We start from the raw sequence: 18,847 nt of genomic DNA, 5'->3' as shown, positions 1-18,847 counted from the left end.
TTTACCTAAAGAACAGAAAAATTTATGTTTTCAAAATACAATTACATATATCATTACTAGGCTTATGAGTTAATTTATTTTACTCCAGATCTACTTTGTAGAACATAATATTTTGCAATAAGAGTTGATTCACAATAAATTTACTTGGTACTTTTCCACAAAACTCCAATATTTTATACAAAATTTGAAAATTGAACCTAGTAAAATTAAAGGGTAATTGAATTTCTTTTTCCCTACAGTTATGGTAAATGTGGTTTTTTTTTTGGTGTTTTGGGCCACACTCAGTGACATTCAGGGATTATTCCAGGCTATGCTCTCAGAAATTTGCTGCTGGCTTGGGAGACCATATGGAACTCCAGAGGATTGAACTGGGGTCCATCCTAGGTCAGCCATGTGCAAGGCAAATGCCCTACCGCTGTGCCAGCACTCTATCCCTATAAATGTAATTTTTTAAGTGAATGTCATATTCTCTGATAGTGTCTGAACCCTCAGTGTTCAGTTCAAGACAATAGGATTGGAGATGAGGCCACTCTTCCTCCTATTCTTCCATCTATGTTTATTCTCATCTATGTTTATGGCACTTTGTACATATGGCTGTGTTACATTTGAACTCCTGTTTATATACTTGTGAAAAGCTAGAAGAAAATTACAGAGATCATAAAACGTTTTTAGTGTCACCCTTTTCTTTAGTTACTTTTCTAAGGAACTTTTGCTATATCTTGATTTTTATTTTGCTTTATGGGTATGGAGGAAGATAAGAGGACTACCAAATGATAGGAGATAGATGAGGTTGATTCTCATTTGTTTCAAACTACTGTTTGCAATTCTTAATATTAGAGAACTGAGTACTAAGGAATGAGTTATATAAGAGAATTTTTTTTGAATTATAGTTAGAGGACTTCCTGGGAGACCAGGTGAGAACTGAGGTACAGTTAGAAGTTTTTGAACCCTGCACATGAGGAAGTGCTATGAGATTGATAGGCAGTTCCAAACAGGCAAGCTTGATAATTGGTAGGGTCAGCAGTGCCAGAAAAGGCCGAAGAGTGCAGAGCTAAGAGGATGGAAAGATAGTACAGTGAGTAGGAATTTTGCCCTGTACACAACCAACCCAAGTTCAATTCCCCTTCGTCACATATGGTCCTCAGAGCATTCCTGGAGTGATTCCAGCATTGGGTGTGGTCTCAAAACAAAATGAAACAAAACAGAATAAGCAAGTAAAGAAACACACAAAAGCAAGATAACCCCCTTCAAAAACAAAAAAAGAATAAAAAGAAAAAAATTAATGCAGCCCTAAGAATGCATTTCAAGGACTTAATTAATCATTTTTAAGCAGATGATTTCCCCCATTTTGTCCTGGATACTTCCAAGGCTCTTGCCAGTTAAAGGTCAGCATAGAGGCAGCTTCCCATAGAGGACACACTAGCTAGATCAGACAGTCATGTATTCTCCATGGAAGGGATAATCTTAGGGGCAATGTTCTGAGTAGCTCTCTCTGATAAAGGAAGAGCAAAGAGAATCTGCTGCAGCCCTTCCTTGATAAGTACAGACACTCTCTTTCTTGGGACTAGAATATAGACCAAAAAGATACAGATAGTAATTTTTCTAGACTATTTTTCTAGGCTAATTTTTCTAAAATGCTATTTTTCAATAGCATTGAACCCTGTGGAGGAACATGGAAAAAGTTTTTCCTTTCTTTTTTACTTCCCTTTTCTTTGTTTTTCTCCCTTCTCCTTCTTTTCTTTCTTATCTGTACTTGTCTTGTCCTATCTAATCTTCCTCTCCCCACCCATCCCTTTTTAATTTATATCTGATTTCTGGTCTCTATAAATTTTCTGTGAGGGATCATGACATACAACATATTTCAAGTTTAAAGTATATGATATGTTGATTTTGTATGTTTATATATTGCTTTATGGTATTTAAGAGAAACCCAAGAGTTTGAAGCCACACAGGAAATTCTGGAGTCTATATCTGATTTTTCCTAAAGCCAAGAAAAAGCTGCATCTTGAAGTATAAAGAGAAGTAGAAGTACTAAGGAGCTTTTTCTTTTCTCATGCTTTTTAATCCCCCTCTAAATTGGTTCTCCTTGGTTCAGGAGTCTCAGGGAACTTGTCTCAAGGAATGCAGCCTGTGGGGGGCAGCACCTCCTTATCACAAAACAACTTTGGGATTAGGGAAGAAATTGAGAGCAAATAGACCAAGGGTCAGACATTTTCCTAGAAGTCTCAAGAATAATATGGTAGACAGCAGGTTATAGCAGATATACAGTAGTGTATATTTGTATATGAAGGTGTGTTGTGAGAGAGAGAGATGAAGAGAGTGAGAGATAGACTGGTGTGATGGGTCAGGGTAGAGGGTGTGAGGGTCTGAAATAGTAAAAATTTCATAACTTTTCTGACACACCTAGTTGACATTTATGCTGGACTGATACTCAAGGCTCAGACCAAAGGACTGTATTCAACTATTCAATGTGAATTCATTCCACAGATTTTAATAAATGTTAGAGTTTGCCACCATTTCACATAAACTTATCTATTATTCTGTTCCTATTCAAGCACATGTTAAGTGTTTTAATCTAAAATGTGTATTTAAATAATTTTATCAAGTGATTCTCAGTTTTGACACTCAAAAGTTAATGATAATATCTTATGAAAGTTATCAAGGAATAATCAAGCTTGGAGGAAGCATATGGTTTTATTTTTAATTAATGATTGATGTCACCATGGATATACAAACATGTTAGGATAAAATATACAGTGACTTAAAGTTTTGGTGCAAAAATCAACTAAACATAGAAGGGCTAAAATTGCTAATTAATTCTTTTTACTTTTTTCATTTTTATGTGCTTCTTTCTTTTCCAGTTTGCAGCCAAAAGAGACAGTACTGAAATGTCATTAAAAAATGTTGATGTTGCAGTATTTTTCTGCTCCTGAGAACAGGAAATACCTAGCATTCTGTGAGTAAGATGGTTCTTATAAAATTGCTCATGTAAATTTTGTAATGAAGAAATTAAATATGTTTGGATGAGTATTTCGCTTTGGGAACTTTGTCACTGATGCTCCGGAACCATTAACATTTCCCCAAGTGTTTCCTCTTTCATATGTTAGGAAATTACTTTTAAGATCAAGTAATGAGTATAATTGAGCCTGTGCTAGTTTTGAATTTCATGCTCCTTCTGCATGTGAAATAGATTAAACAGAAGACAGTTGAGAAGTAACAAATTCCAACTATAATATCAACTGGTATAACAAAGAGGCTGAGCAAGTGAGTTTTTGACAGCAATAAAGTGGTATCAGCATTTTCTTGTCTCCAGAAAAAAAATTGTAGACTGAGTATTAAATATTAAGTCCCTAAAGCTCTCCTAGAAAACCTAGATACTATTTTTTGTCCTGCATGATGACTTCACAACATCTGAGCCCATGTAACTTTCTTAGCAATTAAATTTATAAAATAATGCAATCATGAAAAATTCATTAGTTCTCTCATCATTTTTGTATCATTGGAAAAGAATCACCTCTTTCCTTAATATTAAGTTACTTCAGGTCCATGTTTTAGATATAATTGTTATATCTATAGATCATTTGTTAGTTATTAAAAATTTTGAGAAATAAAAAAAATAGTGCTAGTATTTACTTTGTGCCTGCCTGGATAAGGTGGTTGGCAAGGCTTGGGAAGAGCATGCATTACTTAATTGACAAATTGACTGACTTGCGATTCACAGGCTTACTCAGTAATCAGTTTGGGGTAAATAATGGAAGGAAGCAACTTTATTTTTATGGACTTTGGATGGTCTTTGGACTCAAGGTAGATTATTGCTGGTTTGTTCTCAAATCCATTTCTTCTCTTTTCCTGGCTCCCCTCTCTGGCAGGAGAGGGGAAGAACAGTGAAAAGAGTAATCCAGGGTTTTCATTTTAATCTACTTATTTCATGTTATCTTTAATAGTGTCTGACTCCAGCTCTGATGAAACAACTTTTTCCCATTGTCTCAGCTTACTGATTCATAGCTTTTACTAGATTTTTCAGTCTTTGATTTTGGAGGCAGCATTTTTACCCTTATAAAAAAATCTGTGATAAATTATATTTATTGAATTACTAGAATAAATACTATTTTTTTTGGATGCATCACAAATGATACTGTGGGGACATGGAAAATCCCTTCACACTTTCGAATTTTTGTCAAGCTGGTCGAGTAAATAAATCACCATCAGATATATTAGTATGAAAAAAAGAGCAAATTTAATTACATATATATGGAGAATTTACATGACTATAACTTCTAAAGTAAATGGGACCAAAACAAGCTTTATATATCAAGTTAAGGAGTCTGAGATAACCAGGAGATATGAGAAGGTCTGATATGATGGTGGAAGGTATATTTTCATATGACAAATTCTCATTGATTTAAGACAGGATTCTCCAATAAAAAGTTGTTTTATAAATTTAGCTGTAAATCTGGTTGTTTTTATTCTTTAAGAGAATGGGAGTATTCTCTAAAGATTCACTATTAATCACTATAAGCCCCACAAGACTAAGCAGAAATATTGAAAATATCTTGTTCTGGTAAAATGAATAAAGACTGAATGTTTAAGGAGACCTATACTACAATTTCTATAATTACAGATAAAGTTTAAAATTTGCATTTGAGGGCCAGACAGATAGTATGTTAAAGGGCTTGCCTTGCATGTGATCAATCCTGGATCCATTATCCTAGCACCAGCAGAAGATTTCACTGAACACAGAACAACAAACAAACGCTTAGCACAACTGTGGCTCCAACTTTTCTCACCCCCAATTAAAAATTAAATCTACACTTGACTCACTATAAGCAAGTCATTAGGACAAGTCAATTATTATCAAAGGATGTTTCTTCATTTAAGGCTAATACAGTTTTCCAACACTGTAATGGAGTATAAATGAAATTTCTATCATGGCACCTGGAACAATATAAGTTTATAAAAAGTCTTAGTTTTTAAGTCTATTATTTAAAACTAGTACTCTAATAAAATAAATAAGAAAAAGCATCATAATTGCATGAGTAAAGCATTATTTAAAAGGGTGTGTGGGTTGGTAGAAAGGTCATGGAATATAAATTGGAGTTGTTTGGACATACTGTCTATGGAGAGAAGATTGTCTGGGAGAAAAGATGAGACTAGAGTGTATTCCAGAGACGGGGTCAACTGGGATATTAAAGCTGGCTAAAAGGTCTTAAGGCGTGACTGTGGAATAAAAGAGTAGACAGAAAGTAGTTAGTAAAACTGAGGGCACATAAGGATAATTTCTGGCGTGGGAACTATCTGCAAATTAATGCAAACCCAAAGTACCAAAGGGGAATGCTCCTCTGTGAAAATGAAGGATTTGTTTTTCACAAGTCTCTATTTAGCTTATTTTTTCCTGTGGAGCTTTGGTATTATACTCGGTATTATATTTGGTATAAGAATCCTTCTAAGATATTTCTTGTGATTGGGAAAGAGCAGTTGCTTTAGCAGAGAAATTTTAAAAGTTTATTCTACGTTAAGTATCATTTCTAAGACAAAATTTTAGGATTCCCAATCTTAATTGATTTGAGATATCTTTCTTCCTGACCCTCCTCACAATAGGGTGGGGGAAGATTGACTCACACCCAATAGTGTCTACTGGCTCATTTCTGGCTCTGTGTTCAGGATTGACCTTTGGTGGTATTCAAAAGGCCATAGCAGTGGCAGGGATTGAATTGGGCTTAGTAACATACAAATAATGCTCCTAAACAATTGTTGTACTGTATCTCCAGCCCCAGATTAATGAGATTGGTGGTCAGAAGATTTATAAGATATAAATATATAACATAATATATAAATATGGTATATGAAATATAATATATAAATATGAATAATACATTATATTGATAATATTTATTTAAGGTTAAGATGGAAAATCATTTTAGTTAATTTCAATAAATATGTATAAAATATGACATGAGCTTGGAAGTATAGTTAATACTTACTGAATGTGTATTAAACAAAAATATTGGCAAAATAAAATGACACATTATCATAAATTAAAAGTATAAAACACAAAACAACATTACATTATAAAATATTTGAGACCATAAAATATGATATATATGTAAGCTATTTTTTGTTATTCTAAAAGGTATCTTAAGTAACATAACAAGAGTTATTGACATTACATAGTGAATCATAGATTTAATCTGATAAGAAAGGATGTGTCAGATATTTGTATCTCAGTAAGTCAAAATAGAGTGTACTGGGCCTTGAAAATACAAACTAGAAGCAGGCTCAAGGCTGTCTTTGGTGAAACTATATTTGGATGGAATGCAAACAGTCCAGTTTCAAGGTACTGTGATATGTGCAAACTTACAGGTTGAGTCCTGCTTTCCAGAGGGCTTGTCCTTTTTAAAGTCATTGAGAATAAGAGAATCTCTGGGGACCTTATACAAATTGGCACACAATCTTCAAGATAAAGTTGTCCTCAGGTTAAATATCATAATAAGGTACCAAGTACATATGGTTTGATTTTAGTATTGGACAAGGAAAATTTTATTATGTGTGTGTAAGGCAGATAGTACTAACTTCTCAGATACCATGAAGAAAGCCTATTACTCTTGCAAGATGCTGGAAGGAATTTCTTTCAATATTGTAATCTCTCTGAGGTTGTACCCAAAAATATTAAAGATATTAAGAAATATTAATTTGAAAATGATGACTTGGAAATAAAATTGAAAGAAAAATTTAAATACTTTAGTTTTATATTAAAGTTGAAATTAATCTTTAACTACACTTAAATAAATATTCTTTTTTTAATTTTTCTTTATTTAAACATCTTGATTACAAATATGACTGTGATTAGGTTTTAGTCATGTAAAGCACACACCCCTTCACCAGTGCAACATTCCCACCACCAATGTCCCAATTCTCTCCATGCCACCCCACCCCCACCTGTACTCCAGACAGGCTTTCCAGTTCCCTCATTCATTCACATGATTATGTTAGTTCTCTGTGTAGTTATTTCTATAACTACAATCAGCACTCTTTGTGGTGAGCTTCAGGAAGTGAGTTGGAAGTTCCAGACCTCCTCTCATTGTCTCTGAGGATTGTTGCAAAAATGACTTTTATTTTTCTGAAAACCCATAGATGAGTGAGACTATTCTGCATCTCTCTCTCTCTCTCTCCCTCTGACTTATTTCACTCAGCATGATAGATTCCATGTACATCCATGTATAGGAAAATTTCATGACTTCATCTCTCCTGACGGCTGCATGGTATTCCATCATGTATATGTACCACAGTTTCTTTAGCCATTCGTCTGTTGAAGGGCATCTTGGTTGTTTCCAGAGCCTGGCTACTGTAAATAGTGCTGCAATAAATATAGGTGTGAGGAAGGGGGTTTTGTGTTATATTCTTGTGTTCTTAGGGTATATCCCTAGGAGTGGAATAGCTGGGTCAAAGGGGAGTTCAATTACCAGATTTTGGAGGAATCTCCATATTGCTTTCCATAGAGGTTGGACTAAATGGCATTCCCACCAGCAGTGGATAAGAGTTCCTTTCTCTCCACATCCCTGCCAGCACTGATTATTCTCATTCTTTGTGATGTATGCCAATCTCTGTGGTGTGAGATGGTATCTCATCATTGTTTTGATTTGCATCTCCCCTATGATTAGTGATGAGCATTTTTCATGTGCCTTTTGGCTATTTGTATTTCTTTTTTATCAAAGTGTCTATTCATTACTTCTCCCCATTTTTGATGGGATTAGATGTTTTTATTTTTTCTTATAAAGTTCTGTCAGTACCCTGTATATTTTGGATATTAGCCCCTTATCTGATGGGTGTTGGGTGAATAGTTTCTCCCACTCGGTGGGTGGCTCTTGTATCCTGGGTACTATTTCTTTTGAGATGCAGAAGCTTCTCAGCTTAATGTATTCCCATCTCTTGATCTCTGCTTCCACTTGTTTGGAAAGTGCAGTTTCCTCCTTGAAGATGCCTTTAGTCTCAATGTCATGGAGTGATTTACCGATGTGTTGTTCTATATACGTATCAGGTCTGATATCAAGGTCCTTAATCCATTCCGATTTTACCTTCGTACATGATGTTAACTGGGGGTCTATGTTCGCTTTTATTGCAAGTGGCTAGCCAGTTCTGCCAGCACCACTTGTTGAAGAGGTTTTACCTGCTCCACTTAGGATTTCTTGCTCCTTTGTCAAAAATTAGGTGATTGTATGTCTGGGGAACATATTCTGAGAACTCAAGCTTATTCCACTGATGTAAGGGTCTGTCTTTATTCCAATACCATGCTGTTTTGATAACTATTGCCTTGTAGTATAGTTTAAAGTTGGGAAAACTAATGCCTCCCATTTTCCTTTTCCCTAGGAGTGCTTTAGCTACCCGTGGGTGTTTATTGTTCCAGATGAATTTCATAAGTGTTTGATCCACTTCTTTGAAAAATGTCATGGGTATTTTTCAGGGGATCACATTAAATCTGTATAATGCTTTGGGGAGTATTGTCATTTTAATGATGTTAATCTTGCCAATCCATGAGCAGGGTATATGTTTCCATTTTCGTGTGTCCTCTCTTATTTCTTGGAGCAGGGCTTTATAGTTTTCCTTCTATATTTCTTTTAAATCTTTGGTAAAGTTGACTCCAAGATATTTGAGTTTGTGTGGCACTAATGTGAATGGGATTGCCTTCTTGATGTCCATCTATTCCCTATCATTATTGGTGTATAAAAAGGTCATTGATTTCTGTGTGTTAATTTTGTAGCCTGCCACCTTGCTATATTAGTCCTTTCTAGAAGCTTTTTGGTAGAGTCTTTAGGGTTTTCTAAGTAGAGTATCATGTCATCTGCAAACAGTGAGAGCTTGACTTCTTCCTTTCCTATCTGGTTCCCCTTGATATTGAACAGATGAAAATAGAAGTCTTTGATAAACTCAGCAGAAACAACATAAGAATCATTGGAGTCCCAGAGACCCAGGTAGGAGATCTCCAAGAAGAATCAACTGTCAAAGACATCATCAAAGAGATACTCCCAGAGTTAAAGACTACATGCAATCAAATCCTGCATGCCCGAAGAGTACCAGCTAAAAGACACCCAAAGAAAAACACCCCAAGACACATCCTCATTACAATGACAAATCCCACAGATAGAGATAGAATACTGAAAGCAACAAGATCAGAAAGGGATATTACATTCAAAGGAGAATCCCTAAGACTTACAGCAAACATGTCACAAGAAACTCTCAAGGCCAGAAGACAGTGGTGGGATATTGTGACAAGACTGAATGGAATGAATGCCTCACCAAGAATACTGCACCCAGCCTAACTCAGGTTCAGGTTTGAAGGAAGGAAACATAGCTTCATGGATAAACAACAGCTCAGAAACTTCACAGATGAAAAACAAGCCTTAAAGAAAAAAACTGACAGGTCTACTCTAAGACAAGAGAGACCAACAAACAGCAAACTTATCTACAAAAATTACATTAAATCCTATGACGATCATCTCTCTCAATGTCAATGGACTAAATTCACCAATTAAAAGACACAGAGTGGCAAAATGGGTCAAAAAGATGAATCTAACCTTCTGCTGCCTACAAGAAACACACCTGAATAGTCAGAACAAACATAGACTCAAAATCAAAGACTGGAGGAAAATCATCCAAGCAAACAAAACCCATAAAAAAGCTCGGGTGGCCATATTAATATCTGATGACTCCAACTTTATACTCAAAAAAGTGGTAAGGGACAAAGATGGACACTATGTACTAATCAAGGGATATGTGCAACAGGAAGAAATCAGACTATTAAACATATATGCACCCAATGAGAGACCAGCAAATCATCTAATACAGTTACTGACAAATCTGAAAGAAGTCATCATAATAACACAATAATTTTGGGAGACCTCAACATGGCCCTATCAACACTTGATAGGTCAACCAGACTCAAACCCAACAAAAACATATTAACCCTGAAAAAAGTAATGGAAGAAAGAGGACTAGTATATATATATATGACACTCCATCTCAAAAAACCTGGATACACTTTCTTCTCCAATGTACATGGGCCATTCTCCACATAAAACTTACCTCCATAAAATCAAGAGGATAGAAGTCTTGCAGGCTACCTTTGCTGACCACAAGGCTCTGAAATTATATGTGAACTACAAAGGCACACAGAAGAAAAACTTTATCAAATGGAAATTAAACACCCTGCTACTGAACAACCAATGGGTCCAAGATGAAATCAAAAAGGAAATCAAAACTTTTTTGGAAACAAATGATAATGAAGACACAAACTGCCAGAATCTATGGGACACAGCAAAAGTGGTTCTGAGAGGAAAATTTATAGTTCTACAAGCACACATCAGGAAGAAAGAAGAAGCATACTTGAAGAACTTAATGATGCAGCTCATAAAACTAGAAAATGACCAACAAAAGGAACCAAAAATAGGGAGACAGAAGAAATAACAAAGCTGAAAGCAGAAATCAATGCAGTGGAAAACCAAAAAACAATTCGAAAGATCAACAAAAGCAGAAGTTGGTTCTTTGAAAAAATAAACAAGATTGATAGACCATTGGCAAAACTCACAAAGAAAGAGAGAGAGAGAAAGAGAAACCAGTTAATCCATATTAGAAATGAAAAGGGGGAGATTATGACAGATATTGCAGAAATTCAAAGGGTAATCAGAGACTATTTGAGAAACTTTATGCTACTAAACATGAGAACCTAGAAAAAATGGAAAAATTCTTGGACACTTATAACCTTCCACAGTTAAGTAAAGAGGATGTAGCATATCTAAACACCCCCATCACTATAGAGGAAATTGAAACTGTAATCAAACATCTGCCCAAAAAGAAAAGCCCAGGCCCAGATGGATTTCCTAATGAATTCTTTCAAATCTTTCAACAAGAGCTACTACCAATCCTAGCCAGGCTATTCCATGAAATTGAAAAAACGGGACCACTCCCAAACAGCTTTTATGAAGCCAACATCACCTTGATACCAAAACCAGACAGAGATGCTACCAAAAAAGAAAATTACAGACCAATATCCCTGATGAATGCAGATGCAAAGATCTTCAACAAAATCCTGGCAAATAGGATCCAATGTATCATCAAGAAGATCATACACTATGACCAAGTATGTTTCATCCCAGGAATGCAAGGATGGTTTAACATCCATAAATCTATCAACATCATACACAACATCAACAACAAGAAAAATAAAAATCACATGATCGTATCAATAGACGCAGAGAAAGTATTTGATAAGGTCCAACACCCATTCTTGATCAAAACTCTCAGCAAGATGGAAATGAAGGAACCTTTCTCAATCTAGTTGAAGCCATCTACCACAAGGCAGTGGCAAATATTATCCTCAATGGAGAAAAACTAAAAGCCTTTCCTTTAAATTCTGGTACAAGACAAGGCTGTCTGCTCTCACAACTACTCTTCAACATAGTACTGGAAGTGCTTGCTATAGCGATCAGGCAAGAAAAAGAAATATTCTTTTGAGGCTGGAAAGATAGCGCAGCAGTAGGGCATTTGCCATGCATGCAGCTGACCCAGGTCGGGCCTGGGTTCTATCCTCATCATCTCATATGGTACCCCAAGCCAGGAACCATTTCTAAGAGCACAGCCAGAAGTAAGCCCCTGAACGTCACCAGGTGTGGCCCAAAAGCAAAAAAAAAAAAAAAAAAAAAGAAAAAGAAAGAAATATTCTTTTAAATAAAATCATGCTTTTAGTTGTACTTTTCTTGCTAATTTTTCTTTTACTATTTTGATATTTCAGATAAACTGTTTTTAAGTGGAGCATATTTTAATATGCTATCTATATGAATCTGTTGTTTTATGTTTATGTAAACAATAAATGGAACCTTAACTGAAAACAGAATGGTGTAACTTTTAAATACACCAAAATGCTGATATTTTTATCTTTAGTAAGATTGACCTAAAAATTATAGCTTCAAATAGTTATTTTGAATATCTTAAAATGCTCAAAGCCATTTTGGCACAGTGGGTATAAATCAATTGTGGTTTCTTTAAATTACTTTACACAAGGAAAAAATATTTCAGAAAATCAATGGAAACCAGTTTCTTAATGTTTCTTATTTGTCTACGTGTTTTCCCAAGGAATAAATAATAATCAAGTAGAAAGTTCATGAAAGTTATAACACATACTTTGTTCAGTGCATTAATAGTTTTAGTTTATTTTTTGGACCTATAATCTATATTGCTACATTATTCATGATGATTAAAAATAAAATATTTGAGGCTGGATAGATAGCACGGAGGTAGGGCATTTGCTTGCATGCAGAAGGACGGTAGTTCAAATCTCGTCATCCCATATGGTCCCCCGAGCCTGCTAGGAGAGATTTCTGAGCATAGAGCCAGGAGTGGCCCCTGATTGCTGCCGGGTATGACAAAGAAAGGAAGGAAGGAAGGAAGGAAGGAAGGAAGGAAGGAAGGAAGGAAGGAAGGAAGGAAGGAAGGAAGGAAGGAAGGAAGGAAGGAAGGAAGGAAGGAAGGAAGGAAGGAAGGAAGGAAGGAAGAAGGAGGAAGGAAGGAAGGAAGGAAGGAAGGAAGGAAGGAAGGAAGGAAGGAAGGAAGGAAGGAAGGAAGGAAGGAAGGAAGGAAGGAAGGAAAGGAAGAAGGAAGGTAGGAAGAAGGAAGGGAAGGAAAGAAGGAAGGAAGGAAGGAAGGAAGAAGGAAGGAAGGAAGGAAGGAAGAAAGAAAGAAAGAAAGAAAGAAAGAAAGAAAGAAAGAAGAAAGAAAGAAGAAAGAAAGAAAGAAAGAAAGAAAGAAAGAAAGAAAGAAGAAAGAAAGAAAGAAAGAAAGAAAGAAAGAAAGAAAGAAGAAGAAAGAAAGAAAGAAAGAGAGAAAGAAAGAGAGAAAGAGAAAGAAAGAAAGAAAGGAAAGAAAGAAAGAAAGAAAGAAAGAAAGAAAGAAAGAAAGAAAGAAAGAAAGAAAGAAAGAAAGAAAGAAAGAAAGAAAGAAAGAAAGAAAGAAAGAAAGAAAGAAAGAAAGAAGAAAGAAAGAAAGAAAGAAAGAAAGAAAGAAAGAAAGAAAGAAAGAAAGAAAGAAAGAAAGAAAGAAAGAAAGAAAGAAAGAAAGAAAGGGAGTCTAGCAGGAGGAGGCTTGGCAAGCCCACGCCATGCCGGAGGCCTGCTTGGCCAGGCCTAGGGGGGGGGTGCGGGACTTGGGTAACCCCAGCACCCCTCTGCCGCTTGCTCCAGATCTCCAGGGCTTCCCCAGGCCACACGCCTGGGCAAGCCGGTGAGTTGCGTCCCTTGGTGGAGCTTGAAGGTACCCTAGGCCTTCCCCCACTATCCATGCGGCTCCTTAGGGAGGGTCTGGGTGGGGCTCTGAACCTCTGGTCTCCCAGCTTCTTGAAGGATCTCTCCTTCCTGGGAGCCGGGATCTAGCAGGAGGAGGTTTGGCAAGCCCACGCCATGCAGGAGGCCTGCTTGGCCAGGCCTAGGGGGGGTGCGGGACTTGGGTAACCCCAGCACCCCTCTGCCGCCTTGCTCCAGATCTCCAGGGCTTCCCCAGGCCACACGCCTGGGCAAACCGGTGAGTTGGGTCCCTTGGTGGAGCTTGAAGGTACCCTAGGCCTTCCCCCACTATCCATGCGGCTCCTTAGGGAGGGTCTGGGTGGGGCTCTGAACTTCTGGTCTCCCAGCTTCTTGAAGGATCTCTCCTTCCTGGGAGCCGGGAGTCTAGCAGGAGGAGGTTTGGCAAGCCCACGCCATGCCGGAGGCCTGCTTGGCCAGGCCTAGGGGGGGTGCGGGACTTGGGTAACCCCAGCACCCCTCTGCCGCCTTGCTCCAGATCTCCAGGGCTTCCCCGGGCCACACGCCTGGGCAAGCCGGTGAGTTGGGTCCCTTGGTGGAGCTTGAAGGTACCCTAGGCCTTCCCCCACTATCCATGCGGCTCCTTAGGGAGGGTCTGGGTGGGGCTCTGAACCTCTGGTCTCCCAGCTTCTTGAAGGATCTCTCTTTCCTGGGAGCCGGGAGTCTAGCAGGAGGAGGTTTGGCTGGCACTGGTAATCTCTGTCCAGTCTACATTTTCAAAATCTCGCGGGGGCTATCGCCCCCACGCGCACAAGAAACATTAATAGTACTCTCACAAGAAACATTAATAGTACTCTCACAAGAAACATTAATAGTACTCTCACAAGAAACATTAATAGTACTCTCACAAGAAACATTAATAGTACTCTCACAAGAAACATTTATAGTACTCTCACAAGAAACATTAATAGTACTCACTATCATTGAATTATGTTTTTATGTACGCAAAATGTCCATTTTGTACTCTGCCCTTTTGCATACCCCTTCATAAGTTCATATTTCTCTTTAACTTCTTTAACTCCTATCATCATTACTCCTTTTTTACCCTTTCTAACTTAAGTACTGTTGAGTCCTAATTCACAGACCAAAGTGGTGCCCTAGAGTTAACACCCACCCAACTATTTTAAAAGGCATAAAAATGACGCATATCTTTTCAACATTTTATGGGTGTTTTCTTTGATGGCTATAACTTTTGCTAAATACTTTCTTATACAGTGATGATACCCCCCCCCCCATGTTTTTTATCTTCTCTTTGTGAACAGCTCAATATGGAATTTGGTGTGAAAGAATCCCTCAGTTTAATACTTATGTTTGAACCAAGTCATGGGTCTTGTTGGAAATGTTCTTATGCCCCCATATATCTGATAGCACCACGTGGCTTTATTACTTGTTTGCGTAGGCACACTAACATGGGAAAATACTATACATACCAATAAGTTCTTATCTAATAGAAATGGGAACACACAAATCTTGTAGTGCAATGAGACCTTACACCCTGAACATTGACATAAAGACCTGGCACAGGCCTCAGAAGAATGGGCATTCTCCATTTACCCCTTGATCTACAGAAGACATTTACAAAACATCCAAGGTTGTATATAACATCACCCGGAGGCATTCCTGTACCATGGACGACCCTACAGCTGCTCTGACATCGATCTACTCAAAAGAGACATCCCTTAACACTGAGAAGACAACAAGAACAATGACCTGCTTACTGGACAGGGCTTGCTGTATTGCCCCTTTATGGTGAGGTTTGTCTATAACATCACCTGGAAGCAATCCTCTACCACGGAAGACCCTACCACTGCTCAGACATCGTCCTGCTCAAAAGAGACTTCCCTTAACACTGAGAAGACTTAACAACAACAACCTGCTTACAGGACAGGGCTTCCTGCATTCCCCTTTCATGGTGAGGTGAAACGAGAAGGCACTCCACATCATGACTTCAATATAGGACATGCAGATTCCAGAATCTTTAATACAGAAACATGAGACCGACAACAGAGACTGTGTGATAAGTGTGTTGGCGCTACGGACAATGTCTTGGAGCGAACGACAACTTGCCTGGGGCCTAGAGCTGGTCTTATGCCAGGAAACTTCAGGGGTAGGATCTCTTTGTATTTAGGCCAAGGCTATTCCTTTCCATGCCTCTCATATTTTGGTGGGCCTATGCAAACAACAATTGCCACTCTAACACTGTTTTTACTGTGCTCCTTTGACTCTAATCCTTAAAACACACCCACTTAAAATTTGAGGTTAACTTAAGCTAATATGCATGTACATGGAAATGTAAAAAATACTATGCCTCTAATGTTTAAGAAGTTACGTAAGTTTGATGGCTTTAGATTGCCTTGTGTGCTGTTAAGAAATATTATAATGTGCTACAATCTGGGGACTTGAGGGACAAAGTAATTGCACATGGATTCTGTTTTATTTATCTTAACTTTCTTTGGTGAAAGTTCAAAGTGAAGATATCAGCAAGGGGACTTCTTCTGATAATTATGTTATGGGTGATTGTCCTTCCACTGTAACTTTACCTTATCCTCTTTCTTTGCATCTTTTGTTCTCATAATTCATAATAAAAAATTATAAAACTAAAAAAAAGAAAGAAAGAAAGAGAGAGAGAGAAAGAGAGAGAGAGAAAGAAAGAAGAAAGAAAGAAAGAAAGAAAGAAAGAAAGAAAGAAAGAAAGAAAGAAAGAAAGAAAGAAAGAAAGAAAGAAAGAAAGAAAGAAAGAAAGAAAGAAAAAGAAAGAAAGAAAGAAAGAAAGAAAGAAAGAAAGAAGAAAGAAAGAAAGAAAGAGAGAGAGAGAGGAAGGAAGGAAGGAAGAAAGAAAGAAAGGAAGGAAGGAAGAAAGGAAGGAAGGAAGAAAGGAAGGAAGAAAGAAAGGAAGAAAGAAAATATTCACACCTAGTCAACTTTTTCTTATTTTACTCTATATATTTTTCTTCCCCACTCTTCCTTTTCTTCCTCCTTCTTCTAATCTCTATTTTCTGTTTTTCAGCAGAAAGTATTTATTAAACATAAACTGGACAGAGGATATAAATATTCAGAAGACACTGTTAACAGATCAGTGAGAGAATAATATTATGGATTTTAGGAATTAGGATTTATTGAAGTGGGTCTTTGATAAGAAGGGGAAATGTTAAAGAAAAAGTCAGTATGCTTATAGTGAAAAATAGCAGGAAATAATGAGAACAATGTAGGTAGCAATCATATCGTGAAAACTCTTGAATGCTGGTTTAGATTTAGTTTTGTAGAAAATATAGAACAGTCAATGGTTTCTAAATATCAACACTAAATAATGATTTGTGAAGACAAATTCATTAAAGTATAGATACATTGGGTGTAAGAGATACTAGCAATATAAGTGATGTTCATAATAATAGTTTATTTTTCTGTCTATTTTTATAGCCCAAGCTTAAAAATTCAAACTGGTGAACTGATGTCAGAAAGTGAGGACTGCAGGACTGCAGTACTTTTCTTGCTGCACTGCCCATAGAGTTTGTCCTGTTCACATACTCATTGACAGCTTATTTCCATTGTCATAAATCTGCTACAGAAATGGGAATAATAAAGATAGGTGTCCAGGTAAAGTAGACAAGCTTATTACTATAAAATACCTGTGTACACATTGAAAACCTGGAAGTCACAATAAGTAGAATATACTATAATAGTTTGTTTCATCTTCTATGGAAAACAGTATGGAGGTTTCTTATAAAAGTAAGAACAGAGCATCTATTTGATCTAATCATTCCACTTCTTGGTACTTACCCCTAATATACAAAATCACTCATTTGATTTTTCTCTTCTCTTTGTTTTATAGTTACTTTATTTAAGCACCATTGTTACACACTTGTTGATAACTGTGTTTCTGTCTAGAGTGTACACTATCCTACACCAGTGCTCTTTTCTTGCCACCAATGTTCCTAGTTTCTCTCCCATCACTCCTCCCTGCCAGCCTCTGAAGAAGGCATTCTAGAATGCCTTCTACTCTCTCTCTCTCTTTCTCTCTCTCTCTCACACACATATACACACATACTGAGTGTGCTTCTTTTTCCTTTTTGATATTGTGGTTTGCACTACTGTTAATTAAGGGATACCATACATATCACTTTAACCCTTTTCAGCACTCAGTTTTTGTTCAGTGATCAGTGCCAACTATCATTGTCATCATGGATCCTTTTCTACCCTAACTGCACTCTCTGTTCTTAGTGGCAAGCTTCTTACCATGGACTGGTTTTCTTGGCCCTCATCTCTGTTTCTGGATATTATTACCATACTGTCCTTTATTTTTCTTAGAGTCCACAAATGAGTGAGAAAATTGAGCTCCCATATAATCCAGTAATACCACTCCTAGGGATATACTCTAGGAAGCCAAAAACACCATGCAGAAAATCCCTCTGCATCCCTATGTTTATCAAAGCACTATTTATATAGCCAAAATCTGGAAACAGCCCAAATGTCCAGGATCAGATAAGTGAGTGGCTAAAGAAACTGATACACAGCTGCAGAATGGAATACTATGCAGCCATTAGGGAAATCAAAGTCATGAATTTTGCTTATATATGGGTGGATATGTAAAGCACTAATTTGAAAAAAAATGCACATCTATTTTTTTTGTGTTTAGAAAAATAGCTAGTACATGGAAACAATGAAAATGTTTAACAATAGATGATTGGATGAGTATGTTTTGGTATATGTACACATGGAACTTTAGGCAGACACAAAGAAGGATGAAATCACAAACTTTCCTGTAATTTGGATATAATTGAAAGGCATCATGTTAAGTAATGTAACTCAGAGAAAGAAAGACTTATTGAAGATGTTTTCACATGTGACTGATTTTAAGGAAATGGAAGCTATCAATGTGGATAAACTTAGCTCTGGATGAAAGAGAAAAGAATATAAAGGAGGAGTCGGAATGGGTTGGGGAGTAGAAAGAGGCCAACTGGTGGGAACATAGGGGTATTAATCAGGGACCTGGAAGACTTTGAAAGTGTAGAGATTAGGTAATTGTATGCATCAAAACTGCAAAAGACAATATTATTGTAAGCACTTGTTTCAAACAATAATATTTAAGTTGTAAAGATAGGTTTGATAAGGAAGTATGGAAGTGAACGAACCCTAAGAAATTAATTGAGGTATACTCATTCTGGTGGTAGGTTTTGAATTGGGGCATTATATGTTTGAAACTATTATTTATAGCATTCTAAATAAAAGGACCTAATGACAAATTTAAAAAATGATTATAATAGATTAAAATATATTTACTTAAAGTACACGTGTCTGGCTTTACCCCTCTAAATGCTATGACTACCTAATACTGTATTACAAATTATGATTCAGTGTCAGAAAAACATATTCTTTGGATTTTTAGACAAGGTGTTGGAGCTTTCTTTTGAGGGATTCTAGTAAAAAAGAGATGCAAATATAATGCAAAGGATGAAATGTTAGGTTTAGTATCAGGACATTGAATTTGTCTTAATTATAATTTATAA

This window comes from Suncus etruscus, chromosome 13 (assembly GCF_024139225.1).
Source record: "Suncus etruscus isolate mSunEtr1 chromosome 13, mSunEtr1.pri.cur, whole genome shotgun sequence".
Lineage (NCBI taxonomy): Eukaryota > Metazoa > Chordata > Mammalia > Eulipotyphla > Soricidae > Suncus > Suncus etruscus.
Note: the sequence above shows the minus strand (reverse complement) of the source record.